Source organism: Rhipicephalus sanguineus, chromosome 11 (assembly GCF_013339695.2).
Source record: "Rhipicephalus sanguineus isolate Rsan-2018 chromosome 11, BIME_Rsan_1.4, whole genome shotgun sequence".
NCBI lineage: Eukaryota > Metazoa > Arthropoda > Arachnida > Ixodida > Ixodidae > Rhipicephalus > Rhipicephalus sanguineus.
The window spans coordinates 17,541,489-17,556,064 of record NC_051186.1 but is presented as its reverse complement, the minus strand read 5'-3'; the positions used below and the strand labels follow the sequence as shown (position 1 = coordinate 17,556,064).

Here is a 14,576-nt window from a genome sequence, read left to right as displayed (position 1 = left end):
AGATAGATAGATAGATAGATAGATAGATAGATAGATAGATAGATAGATAGATAGATAGATAGATAGATAGATAGATAGATAGATACGTATATAGTAATGGCCAAAGTGCCTGAGGTTCGCTAGAAATTCTTCGCATTTATTAAATATTTTTATATATATAGACTTCATGCCACTCAATTTACATTCGCAGTGGCAACACGCGGGTGACGTACGGTGACATAGCGGTACGATACCCAGTGCTTCGCCATTCGTCGTAATTAATATTAATGGAGGTGCGGTGCTTTTGTCACGATACCAGTCTGTGTATAATTCCTAATAATCAATGAGGATGCGAGTGATGAAGCAACGGCAGTCCCGTTTGCATTCACAGATACGTGTAATATTTGTTTTCATTTTATCCATGTGATTCTAAGCTTACTAAGCTATGATTATGATGAGCATGCCGTTACGTCTACCCGCCATGCATGACATGTTGAGTGAACATGAATTAGCGCTTAGAGGACTGCTACTTTCAACATTGCCTCGATCATAAATATTTGCTAACTATAAGACATACAGACTGTCTATATGAGAACTATCAGACAATCATGCCAAGCAATGTATAGAACACGCGGTATGTAGTAGTTATAATATCAATGTGAGGAAATTAAAGTGGACGAAAGGACAACTTCCTACCGACAGGGACCGAACCTGCAACCTTTGAATAACGCGTCCACTGCTCTTCCAATGGAGCTACGGCGTCGGTCATCCTCCCGTCCACCTCATCGGGTATATCTGTGCATTTACATAATAGTGTTAGGCCTGTTTCACATGACAGCGATTTTGCTCCAAGAGCGGAGCGGCTGCCGTCGCAGGAGCCAGAAACATGTTTTACAGCGACTGCTGGTCGCTGCAATCTTCTTCCCTACAGCTGGAAAAATTCACTCGCGGCAGAGCGTCTGCCGAAGGTCAACCAATGGGAGTGCATAGACGTGGGTAGCACGTGACTGCAGGGGTGGAGTCGAGGAGCGGGCGCGTGCGCCAGAAGGAATTCGCTTTCCTAGCAGACGACATTCGCTGTAACGAGCTGGCAGTGTAGAAACGCCATTTTTTTTTTCATTTTGTGGTTCTCTACTGCGCTTACATCAAAGCAGACAAATCGTTTGCACGTGTCATTTTGTTCTTTTGTATCTTTATGGAATCGTGGAACCCACATGTCAGGACAGGGGGACCTTACGGCACTCCGCACTTGTTGTTCGTAGCACGTGTTTCAGTTTTTCTTATTTTTTTACTACTCTGGCCCAGCACGTTCGAATAGCTTACTGTTTTCTTTTTTCGAATGGTGACGTACCCCGAAGACGACAAATGCCGCCGCTTCTTTACTGGAGAGCTCATAGGCCAAAAGAGAGAAGAGCGCCTTCACAAACCCACAATATCGTCGACTGGGCCGCTTGCATCCGGTTGCCGGATGCAAGCGGATGCAAGCCGCGGATGCAAGCCCCGTGAAAGCATAAACCCACAAAAACCAATTCTTTCTTTTGCATTTCCATGGCCAAGTGTATGAGCGTGCAACAAGACTTGCGTGGTAAAAACAGAAATCTGGAACAGAAATAAACGTTACTACTGAAGTTGTTGAATTTCACACTGATACACTGCACATTTTCATCAATCAAGATTTAGGCGCGTGAAACTCGAGCAGGCGCGTGAAACTCGAGGAAGTAGAAGGCTGGTGAAACTCGCAAGCCAAGCGCACCATAAGAAGCGAACTCGGAGAAAGGAAACGCGCGGGTAACGGGCGCTTTACACAACCATCACTGCGCATCGCAGAGGCACGCGCCCCGCAAAAGCGGTGCATGTGAAACGAAGCCACGTCCGAGCGTCCTGGGGCCGCTCAATCGCCGCAGGCCCCACCGCTCAGTCGCTTGCATGTCAAACAGGCTTTAGTCAGTGCCTTCGTAGCCATGACGGTGCGTGTGCGACACTCTTATTGCCTGCTGGCGTCACGTAGTATGTGATCTATTTAAGACCTGGCAGCTGACCAATAATAGCTAGCGTACTACCTGAAGGAATGAAGTCTGCCAGAACGAGACCCTCGCTGCCAGTGAACAAAAGACGGGGAATTTAATGGATGGTTTTGCTTTTTCTAGACACAACTTCATTGAGAGCCAACAAACAATCAATCCCAAAAAAAGCATAGGGGACGCTATTTGTGGTTATTATGATATAAACATGAAGAGCCTAAAGTGGACGAAAAAACAGCTTGCTGCCGGCAGGTACCGAACCTGCAACTTCGGAAGGAAAAAAGTTGTAGCGCAAAGCAACACACGGACAGACAGAGAGGACGGGACTGGCGCTAACGTTTTGTTGGGCTAGTTGGTTCATGACTTCTGAAGGAAAAAAGTTGTAGCGCAAAGCAACACACGGACAGACAGAGAGGACGGGACTAGCGCCAGTCCCGTCCTCTCTGTCTGTCCGTGTGTTGCTTTGCGCTACAACTTTTTTCCTTCAGAAGTCATGAACCAACTAGCCCAACAAAACGTAATAGCGCCAGTCCCGTCCTCTCTGTCTGTCCGTGTGTTGCTTTGCGCTACAACTTTTTTCCTTCAGAAGTCATGAACCAACTAGCCCAACAAAACGTATTGCTGCAACTTCGGAAAAACGCGTCCTATGCTTAACCAATCGAGCTACGGCGGCGTTAAGCTGAAGTGCCAGAGAGCGCCGCTCGTAGAAAAGGCAGCGCGTGTGGAGCACTCTATTTGCCAGAGGGTGGCACGTACGTGGTTTTTGCAAGGAGCGGCAGCTGACCAATAAATCTTCGCATGTTAACCTAAGGCATTACCTAAGGCATTAACGAACGAAGATTTACCATGGTTTTCCTATGCTGTCAGTGGATTACTAGGGAGAAGTTAACAGTCCATCATCCAGATTACATATGTACAAGTGCAGGTAAATATAAATTTTACCTGAAGTCAAAGAGACTCCTGTTGCTTTTAACTTTAACGTTATTTTGAACGTACTTGACAGTCCTTCCTATTCCTTTGTTTTTCGTTTGTTTTTTATACTAAACAACACCGAAGCCCCATTTGACACACCAACCTGATTATTTGAATAGCCCACAACTCCACTTTCTTTACTGTCTTTGATTTGCTCACATGCTTTGTCTTCTTTTCCTTCTATTTACACGTTGGAGTAGTGTGAAGAAGATAATAATAATAATAATAATAATAATAATAATAATAGGATCTGAAGTTTTAGTGGAGAGCTCCGGATATTTCGACCTCCTGAGGTTTTTTAACGTGCCCCTAAATCTAAGTCCACTCACCTCCAGGATTTCGCCTCCGTCGAGATGTGGCTAGCACGTCCGGGACTCGATCCCGCGACCTTCGGGTCAGCAGTCGAGCATCATTAGAGTGAAGATGAACACAACGAGTTAGAACAAAAGAGGGTTCACCAAGATGGGAAATGCAGTCGAGGAAGGCAGCGAGTTAGATGGAGTGATGGAATTAAGAAGTTCGTCGAGATAAAATGGAATGAGTTCGCATAGTATAAGGTAAACTGAGGGAGGTCCTTGTGCCGCAGTTGACCAAAATGGGCTGAAGATGAAGAAGAAGTTGATGAATAAGCGTACCTAAGTACGCTGCCAACACAGGAGATTGCTGCCTCGACGGACACAAGCATCTTCGTCGAAACGCTGTCTCTAGCGACGTTTCCGATTCAACAACTTTTCCTCACATATCTGCGTAGGATTTTAACGCTTCAGAAGCGCTTAACCTTGGATTCTATTTAACAGTTTTAAATATGAACTTTGTATCTTAGTCTTCGTAAAGAATTTTTTTTTCAATGGCCTCAAACAGTGGATCTGAACGGTAAGAGATACCCGTGGAATATTTTCATCGAATATGGTATAACGCTTGGCTGGCAGCTTCGTCCCGAAGTCACCAAGCACCCGTTGGGGCCATTCCGCTGTGACAGGACTGCTGCGTACAAACCTTCCTTCTATCCCTGGATGACCCCAGGCGGTCAAGCTGCAAACGAAGAACGGCGAGCTGCTGGAGCGTGAAATTAACCCATAGCAAATATCAATTCCTGTCGGCTCGTGTAAACGTGGCTGCAGATTGCTTCAGCCAGCGTGAAATGATGTCAGGTGTCGACAAAGCAGCGGACTTCCTCAGCTGTTGAAGCCAATCTCACTATGTTTCGTCGTGTGTGCGCTTCTATTCTTTTACTCTTTCTTGTGTAGTAAACAGCGGACGACGGAAGAAACCTTCCGCAGTCGAATATTCAGTGTTGGATACTTTGGGTGGCTTTAATTCATTGTGGATTTTGCTTTCATGGAAAACTAGGGATTCATTCTTTGATTGCATTAAATTACATAACATGACCTTTGTTATGATGCTGAGATGTAAGTATATATAACATTACATTAAAGTGGAGTTGGGCGAAAAGTAAATGTAATTTAAATTATGGAAACAAAGTGCACTATACGGTGCGATCATGTGAATTTCTAGCGTAACTTTCGTTAGCGTATTCCTCCGGGATCAGGCAATGCTTTAATATAATTTGACGAATCATGCAGATACAAATGTAATCTTTATTAGACTTCTATAAAAGCGGAGCCAACACTGGAACCACAACTGATGTTAACCCGACATGACGCCTGTATCATTGGAGTACACATGTAATGTTTATTGATTTGTCATGAAATTAGATAACCAGCACTGTAACCACAATGGACGTTGCACCGCAATTACGCATGCACAAGGTTTCTTGACAAAGCACTTTCAAAACCTGGCGTGGCTTTGCGGTAGAATACCCGACTGCCTCGCAGAATGCTTGGGTTAGATTCCTGCTGGCATCCTGAATTTTATTCTATGCATTCGTGTTTTTCTGAACGTCCTCGAATTTAAGTTACCGATGTCTGTTCTTGCCTTTCCTGTGTAGATACGAACTGTCAATCACCTGTGGCGCATTCCCGCATTCCGCGGCCCATGGTAAACGGGTTTGTGCCACACGTGTCTGGAGGAAAGGGTTTGACGGCGTACGCGACACGATTGCCACGTTATTCACCTCATGGCCAGGCACTCATACTCGTCAAATGCTCTTGCCCTTCCACGCCAATTTCGGTGGACGCCAAGTTATCAATACGACCACGAGAGCACTCAGAGGTAGGCGGCTAAGACATATACTTAGATAGAAACGCTTAAAGTGCCTTTGGTTCGCTAAGAAATGTCTTGCATTTAATAATGACTCATGCGTTGTTTCTGGCTGGTTTGTAAGACGTGGCCAGCTGACTTCAGATGGAAGTTTCCCACCATAAAAGTTTAGTGAAAACGCAAGATGGACAACTGGGCAGCCGCCTCACCATAACCCAGAAAGAGCTTCCGCAGCTGAAACTCTAACAAGTTATAAGAGTGCTGCTTATTTGACGACCGGTGCACCGCCACTAACGATGCCGCCAGCGGCCATTCCTTCATCTCGGTCCTGTTCAAATAAGGCGGCCGATGCCTAAGGTGTCACCGAAGCAATGATGCCCTCTCAGAAGAAAAATCGCAAGCGAGACCCTCTGTACCTCGCTCCTTCATTTCCTAAATAGGACGCAAAAAGCCGTGTTTGCGCCTCGTACGGCTCTAGGTTTGCTTACTTTGATCAACGGTCGGGAAATTGATGTTGATATAAGGTTCTGCGCAGCTATATCTGCCCATGTATTCCACGGCACACCATAACAACCTGCCTCTCTGCTCTGCGCAGATTTTTCGCGGAGTGTTTTTATATGTATCATTCAACACTGACACCTTTAATACTGTGGAGTGTTTGTATATAAACACGAAGAGCTTTGTTGCGGTGCTTTTTGATAGCTGCATTGGAAAGCAGTATTAGTATTGTTCACATTAGTGGTCCTATAAAATATTTCAAAAAAAAAAAGGCATCTAGTTAGACAGCTTGGACAGCTTACACGGCTGGCTGTTCGCATTGATCTTTTCAGCGTCAACACCAGACAAGTTAATACCATGTGAGTTTAACCATTTCCCTGACTTGATGGGGCAGAAATTACGATTTCATTATCAATACAGTGTACGTACAACGTTTCAAAAGAAAGATAGCGTGTTTCTTGTACGGGGCTGTGAATTCCATGCTGTTTAAAAACGATGATCACCTGACGCGTGCTGTACTACACTGATACCGACACATGCCCCCGACCGGCTGGCCGGCTCCGTCCTTCCATATTGAATATTGCACTGCTTTGTCAATAAATGGTTTGTATTAAAAACGCTGGTCAAAGTTCTTTCGCAGACCGCAGATGGCACCTTACGATTTTCAGCGATTAGCAAAAATTTCTAATGGGGACTGACAGAAAGCCCTTTAGGTTTTACGACATGTTGTGCTGAGTAGTTGATGGTAGCGCAGGCTAAGGACAGGACAAAAGAAGGACACCTTCGACACCACACAGCGCTGTGTCGTGTTGAATGTGTCTTTCTTTTGTCCTGTCCTTAGCCTGCGCTACCATCAATTATCATGCTGTACCATCAAGCCCATGTTGAAACCCTCATTGAGCTGAGTAGGTTTCTGAACCACCCGCATGGTAGTTTACTGGCTGCGGTGCTGCGCTGCTGTCAGGATGATACATGCCCGATCGATTCCTATCCATGGCGGCCCGTCTTGGTGGGATTTTCATGGCCACATTGATGACGGTGCGCTCAGATTTCTGTACAGGATAATTTACTTTAATTGCTCAATTTCACTATGCAATTACGTTAACCTGGATAAAAGGTCAACCCACCCACGTCTGATCAGTGTTGATCACTTTGTGTATAACTTCCTGCCGTTTATTTCTCTCGTACAATATATTGAAAAAGAAAAATAATCCGTCCAACCAGTTTTGTAGAACACGAGCATTAACATCTACAGGTCAGTACTTGAGCAATTTGTTTTGCATGCACAAGTGCTCTCTCTTTTAATGTATGCCAAATGTGATAACTCAAAAATTGATACATGAAATGTAGGTTGTATTCGTACCCGCAGCCGCCAGCATAGCTCGTGCCAACTTATGATAGCTTGGTCAAGGTATGCATCCTTGCTCTAAACGGGGGTGCGAGAGTAGAAATAACCTGTTCTATCAGATCCATAACTAAATATGCGTAATTAAGAACCACTTTATGCCATGCCATAGCGCGCATAAGTGCTAATTCTGGAAATAGACGATCGTCGAAATGCTCAAAAAGGTGCTGCTGCCCCTGCTTGCAGCTTGCGACAGTGCACGCGCACTAAATGCGCTTGTTGGTGTAGGCACGTTAACATATCCTTGTAAGTCTGGCACTTACACACGTAACGTACTATTAAAAAGAACGTGGTCTTCGAACATCTGAGAACGCGCTTCTGCCATTGAGACGCGTGTAGATTGCGGTACAAATAACCAAAGTTGCTCACAGCACACACACAAGGAATAAACATACGTGGGCGTCGCCACCTAGAGATACCTTCGTCAGCTGGTATTCGGGAATTTTTCGTAAGCGAAACAACCGCGATGTATGGAGAAGCACTCAAAAGGACGCACATTAGTCCTTCTTCCAGCGCGACCTACGACGAACGGAAGTAGGAGCCGAAGGTGTTTACTGTGGTAAACACCTTCGGCTGCCGCAATATATTTTGCGGCTCCCGCAAACACTCCGCAAAATATTTGCTGGCCTAATGCACGCTCAAAGACGCACACATTTCACAAAAACACAAGTTCAAAGTTCCGCCGACTCTTTGGTAAATACATAAGCCCGTGAAAAAACCCCCAGGCCTGCGCTGAAACCGCAGCACAGTCACAGCGAAAGCTGGAAGAGCGGCGTGTCTAAAGCGGGCACGCAAGTGTCTCCATCCCTATCCCCTCCCCTGTTTTGCCGGATCGAACCAATAAAGTTGTTCTCTCTCTCTCTCTCTCTCTAAAGCACCGTTGTAAGCTTTCTTGGGGCTACTAATACAAGTACACTAGCAAGGTACCCACTACGCCATAAATCACAACTTTTGTGAAGTTCGGAAGCACCTACTAAGCCATTATCCGTCATTCTGCGCAGAAGCGAGGCACCAGCTACACGTTTGTAAGCATTATGTGCACTTTGTTGACGCGACGACTGATGACGATGAAGAATTATGGCTCAACCCTTTGTAATGGGTCGGAAGCTTTAAACGACCCACCAGTTATGTAATTTGCATTAGGTGACGCCCGGTCGCTATGTCCCTCTCCCGCCATACTGTATAACATATGTTGACGTGGGAGAGGGGGGGGGGGCGAAGAACTTTACTGAGACCCCGAGGAAATGGATCATGCACTTATGGGCTTCCTTGGCAACTAATACAAGTGCATTGCGAGGAACCCACTGTGCTATAAATCATTGCCATTTTTGAGAAGTAGGAAAGCAGGCATTATGCCATTTTTCGTCATTCTACGTAGAGCCGTGGTACCTGCTAAACACATGTAAGGCATTATGCGCACTTTGTTGATGCTGTGCCTGATGACGATGAAGAATTATGGCAGAGTCATTTGTAATGGGTTGGAAGCATTCAACATTTAACACAAATATACAAAACAAATATTATGCCTTAAGGGCAAGTCTATGTCGCAAATAAAAAAAAAAAGCATTCAACAACCTTCTCGATGCGCAATTCGCATTGTGTGACGCCTGGTTACAGAATTCGCGTTGTGGGACGCTCGGTGTTTATTTTACTCTTCTACCACGCTATATTGCATATGTTAATGTGGCTCCTTCCCGACATGAAGCCTGTATAGGACCTTTTTGCAAAGCAGTTTCAAGCACCGGCATGGCTCAGAGGTTGAATACTGGGCTCCCACGCAGGGGGCCCAGGTTGGAACCTCGTTCCATCCTGGAATTTTTTCTTATTTCGTTTTTTTTTTATTTCGAGCGATAGTGGTTACGGACACCGGCGGCGGCGGCGGCGGCAGCGGCGGACAACTACGGCGCCAAAAACGGCCGGTGAAATGATCTCATAACAGCTTTCGCTGTAAAAGCAAGCACTCATGTGGTGATGCTGTAGTGCAGTGGGTATGGTGCCTGTTTGTGGTCATGAGTTAGATTCCTGTGCCGTGTGTATTTCCTACGACGATGTCACACTTGTGTATAAATGCACTGACGTTCATCTTATATTTACCCACAATGGTGAAAAGTACCGCAAACTGGCCGTAAAACGACGTTACAGTATCAAAAAATAAATTTTTTATTCCGCAACCACTTCACGGCCGCCTACAACAAAGAACGTCTCGCGTAAGCGTAGGCCATACCTAGCCAGGAGAAATTCCACCTTAAATGACGCCTAAGCGTCGTCACGGCTATTTTGGAGGCCACTTATAATTGGGCCACTTCGTCTGGGAGATGCCTTTTGAGCCACTTAACGAACTGACTAGCAACGGCCGGAAATATTACTATATTTCCGGCCGGCAGGCGCGGAATCTAGCCAAGCTTTGACTGAGAGTGTACTTGCAGTAGTCGCCCCAAGAGAGTTTGCAACGCGCTCTACAAAGGCCCCTCCTCCAGCTTTCGGTGTGGCTGTGCTGTGTGTACCATGCAGGCTTGGCGTTTTTAACACGAATGTGTTTTATGCCGGGGCCCACCAAGCAGGGTGTCGGAACGGAACGAAAACCGATAACGAAAAACGAAAAAAGCGATATTTTGGACTGGAACGAAAACGTAACCAAAACTTTATCTAATATTTCGTTCCGGAGTGAAAACGAAATTTTTTCAGTCGTTTTTCGGTTGACGAGAAAACTTCGCAATGCGGAGCAACTGAGCTCGTGCAATGTGAGCATATCTTAGGGTACGGTATTGGCGCTTACCTCACGCAGGAATTCCAAAGCAAAGATATGTTGAAATTGTGCGAAAAACGAAAACAGTGGCAACCAGAGATGTTTATACAGTGAAACCTCGGTGATACGAATCTCACGGGACCAACAAAAATATTCGTATCATCCGAAATTCGTATCACCAGAAAGCATGGAAAATTAGCATGCGAGAAAAGAAAGCTGGCGTACATTTTCATTTATTGTTTTTCAGGGCCGCAGCAACGTCAGGAAGAGCCCTGAATGATTGTCATTCAAGTTTTTAGATGTCGGCAATCATACCAGCACTCGTAAATATACGGCCCGTGTGCGCGTATTTAATTAATGAACCAGGTGCGTTGCGACCAGCGAAAGCAGTAGCCCCTTCCAAACTTTAGTATGCTTTTTTGCATGACACCGGAATACTGCAGCGAAAGTAACGAAAGAAGAGCTTTGACGCGATGGATGAAGGCCACAAAATTACAGAACCACGGTCCTGTGTTATGATTTTGTTACCGCGGAAGCGTTGGGGATGTTTTTTGGGAGATTTACGGCCGTGCCCGCACAAGTGCCACCTCAACGGTCGCGCATGTTGACGTTGTGAGGCCTGACTCCTTCGTCAAGACCGTCCTCGCCTTCTTTCGGTCCTCGTCCACATTTCATGGCGCTAATGTCCCCTGTAATCTAAACACGAAGGCACACGGAAACACATAAGAGCCTCAAACATTCGCGCACACAATCTCGGAGGCCGTGACGCGTCTCTGAAGGTTTATTCTGACCGTAAGAAAATGTTTTTTTTTTTACACCGTGATTCTGACGATTTGGCGGTGCGGCGCATGCCCACGCTTGCGTTCCCGCGCTCGCACGGGCTTGGCGTGTCTTCTGCGACAGCGCTGACAGCACCTCTTCATACCTTGGCGGCAACTTACGTTCGTATCAAACGTCGCTGGGTGAAAATCGGTTCGCGACAACTGTATTCCATTACATTGCAAGCCAATGGGTCTTGGCCGGGATCAACGAAAAATTCGTATCACCCCGAAATTCGTATGAGCTGTGATCGTATCACCGAGGTTTCACTGTATTAACGCAAGTGGATTTTTGCGCGCCTGTCACGCAGGCCAGCGTAGAGAGGGCATTGTCGGCGCTGAAGTTTGCTACAGCGAAAGTTGTTATGATATCATAACGGCTGATTTTGGCGCCACAGTTGTCCACCGCCGCCGGTGTCCGTGACCGCTATCGCGTGATATAAAAAAAATAAATGAGAAACAAATTTCTAGGGTCGGATGGCATTTCAACCCGCGCCCTCTGCGTGGCAGTCGGGTCTTCCACCACAGTGCCACGCTAGTGCTTCTATGCTTGCGAGGAGCGCTTGACAAGCGTGAGTGCTGACGAGCAGTGCGGCCCAGTGTTCCGTATTCAATACAAAGGCACAAGGTACCAGAGCGGTGCACTGTTCCAAGTAATACCAGCAGATCTGGTCTTATTCCTCAATAACCAAATCTTATTTTTCTCCCTATTCACAACCGCTCCAGACGCGTGACAAAACTGCTTAGTCTTCTTGAATACTACTTTTGTCAGCATAAAAATAGGCTACGTCGTCATTTTAGCATTAACACATTTAAGCATAAACAATATTAAAACACCACCATTCGTTCAAACATGCTGACCATCCAAATACTATAGGTAGCGGGAGAACTGCCCCTATGGGAATTAGTAGGATGGTTGTACTGCACGAGATATGTAATCAAGCTACTATCCCTCGACCTAGGCAACCTGTTTTGCGTACTGTTGCAGTTCTTAATGCATCCAATCACATCAGCTTTATGGGGCGTTCATTCTTAACTCAATAAAACTATCAAGGTGCCTTTCTTACGTGGAGGAATTACATTGATGGAATTGAACTGCCCGGCCATTCCCGGAGTGCGAATGGGCTAAGTTTTTTTCATTCCGAGGAATTGAAAGGAATGGAATTGCGGCAAGTTCTAATTCCCCGCAATGAAATTGAAATGGAATGGAGGCGCCCATTCCGCCACACTGCTCCCCACCCACTGCAAAGTGCTCAGCCATAATTTTTTTTCATCATCAGTCACAGAGCAAAGTGCACATAATGCCTTACAGATGTGTAGCGTGTACCACGAGACTCCGAAGAATGGCGAAAAATGGCATAGTGGGAACTTCTCTACTTCAGAAGAATTGGGATCATTTATGGCGTAGTGGGTACCTTGCATGTGTACTTGTATTATTGCCCCAAGAGACCCTCCAGCGGGCTCTACAAAGTCCGCTCTTCCAGCTTTCGTTATGACTGTGCTGCGTGTGTCGCGCAGGCCTGGCGATCTCTTTATCAGAACAGCGGTCTCGCACATCAGAGAGTACACTCAATGACGTGCTGCTTCTGAGATCGTGCTCACTCCCTTGACACAAAGCATTGAGCCCACTAAATAATTCGTATTTGTCTTTTGAGAAAATAAATACTATGACTTTGAAATTAATACTGGTTTGTGCTAGTTGGAAGAAATTCGTGGTACAGTTACTTCCGCTCCTCTGAAGAACATTTACCCTTGTCCCACTTTCCTAAGAGCAGGGTAAGTAACCACATCACAAATCCAATGTTCGTTATGATTACCTTAACTTCAAATTTTTCCATAAAAAAAACCGTTACGAACCGTTACGGAACATTTTTTTTTCGTTCCTGAACAGAAATGGAACGAAAATTTTTGCGGTGGAACGAAACTAAAACCGAAACGAAAAACATTTCGTTCCGACACCCTGCCACCAAGGCTTCACTGACGTATTTCCGTCGCGGATATGACGTTGTGAAATGTACTCTAAAAGATCATAAAGAAACAAAGTTGAGGAAAAACGTTCCGTCACTGGGAATCGAACCCACGACCGCTTGCTCCACAGGGCGCAGCGCTAAAGGCCTCGGCCACAGAGCGTACGCTCTTCGGTGCAAACGCGGCCAGCTATTTATATACACCATTTACCGCTGGCGGTACTGAGAGCTCGGTGGCCCTTTAAAGTGTTCTCGTTATCACCAGCGAGATGGCGCGGACGGCCCGAAGGGGCGCTTTAAATGTGGTCGCCCCGCTCGCGCTCGATGTGATGCGGGCAAGCCTGCGTACAGGGCGTCGTCGCGCGTGCGCGCGCGCATTTTCGTAATTGGGGGGGGGGGGGGGGTACGTCTTCTGCGTTCACCGCAAAGGTTGCGCTTACGTGAAAGAGCGCCCGAAGGTCGCTTCCCTTGGTTGCAGCGGCCACGTTCGCGAAAGGAGCACGCTGCTCAAACACGACAAAGTAACAAGTGTAACAGCTGTTAGTTCGCGCTCGTCCTGAGTGTACTTGTGAGTTCGTTTCGTGCGTCCTTGGTTTTTAACGGAGTAATAGCTGCCATACACCAAGAGACATTGTACAAGCTCTCATATATCAATGCACAATAAACGCTGTACTACCTATCTGAAGACACGTTTCACTTTCGTGTTATACCGATTCCTATGACGGAGGGATTAACCGTTTTTTTTTCGTTCATTTGAACCCGGGGCGAGCGTATAGCTGTCCGCCTGGGCGGAAACACGGCCAGGCTTTAGGGCCTTGTTTCGGTCGCTGTAGCGTGGTCACCCGTACGTGATTCTAGCAGGCAGGCTCCTGACTTGAAGCCATTATTCGGTGATGTTAGCTTTATTTATTGTCATTTGCATTTCAAGGTATACGGAGCTCCAAAAATACTTAATATCGTTTCTCTGTCAACGCATCTGTTTATGATATGATAATACCTATTGATGTTGGCTAACAGCGCCACTAACGAGCGCAAGGAAAAGAAGGGTATGCGTTCGCACGAGCCTCACACTCAGCAAAAATTTAAAAAAATAAAAAAATTGGTGCGGTCTGGACTAGTGGAGAAAGGCTCGAACCAACAGCGGAGCTAGTGTTCCGGGAAGAAGCTGCCCTCCAAGCCCACGTCCTTGCCCCGCTTAAATAACGTGGGTTTGGCGGGAATATGTCACGTGACTAATCTTATGTAATTTATTGGGTGGGTACGTGTCACGTGGCTAGTTTTGCATGACTGGCAAGAACATGTCACGTGACAAGCGTTACGTCATTCCTTACGTCACGTCCCCCTCCTCCTCCTTTTAATTCTTTCCATCTCTCTTTCTATTCCTCCCTTCCTTCTCTCTGTCTATCCATATATTTTTTTTTTCTGTTTCTGTATTTCCATCTCTTTTAACAGTGCCGCACGTGTTGGGGAGCAAAGCAGAACATGAAGAAGACGACGAAGAAGGTGCGGGCGGGCATGATGGTGATGATGATATATTTTGCTAATGCAATACGGGGATAAGCCGAGCATAGACAGCTTCGCTGTTATTAAAAATCTAGTGTTTGGGAAGTATTTCTGCCACACAACTATAATCGTCCTCGGCCTCGCGTACTCTCCGTGCCTTATCACCGCGGACCCGGGACTTCCGCGGACCCGGGACTTCCCGGTCGCGAAGGGCCTGCGCACTTTCAGCTTGACGTATAGCACCCTCGATAGGAAACTTACGAGAATACGATTTTTGGTAAAGGAAACGCGAGCAGCCCAGATGACGATTATAGTTGTGTGGCGGAAATACTCCCACAATGCCCCATTTTTTTCTTCGGCTGTATCATTCGCGCTACGTGTATTTACCTACCGGTACCGACTAAGGTAAGTGGGTCAGTTTAGCTGATTTCTGAATAATCCTAACAGTGACTATTTTAGAGGCCGACACATCCCGTGCTGCGTGTCAACGAGTACTCGAAAGCTGCT

General features: G+C 46.3%; 1 protein-coding gene across 1 annotated transcript in view; it reads right to left on the bottom strand.

Moving 5' to 3' along the window:
- LOC119374895 (uncharacterized) overlaps positions 1-14,576 on the bottom strand; it is a 59,623-nt gene that overhangs the window by 36,592 nt on the left and 8,455 nt on the right. The gene's annotated exons all lie outside the window — the stretch shown is intronic.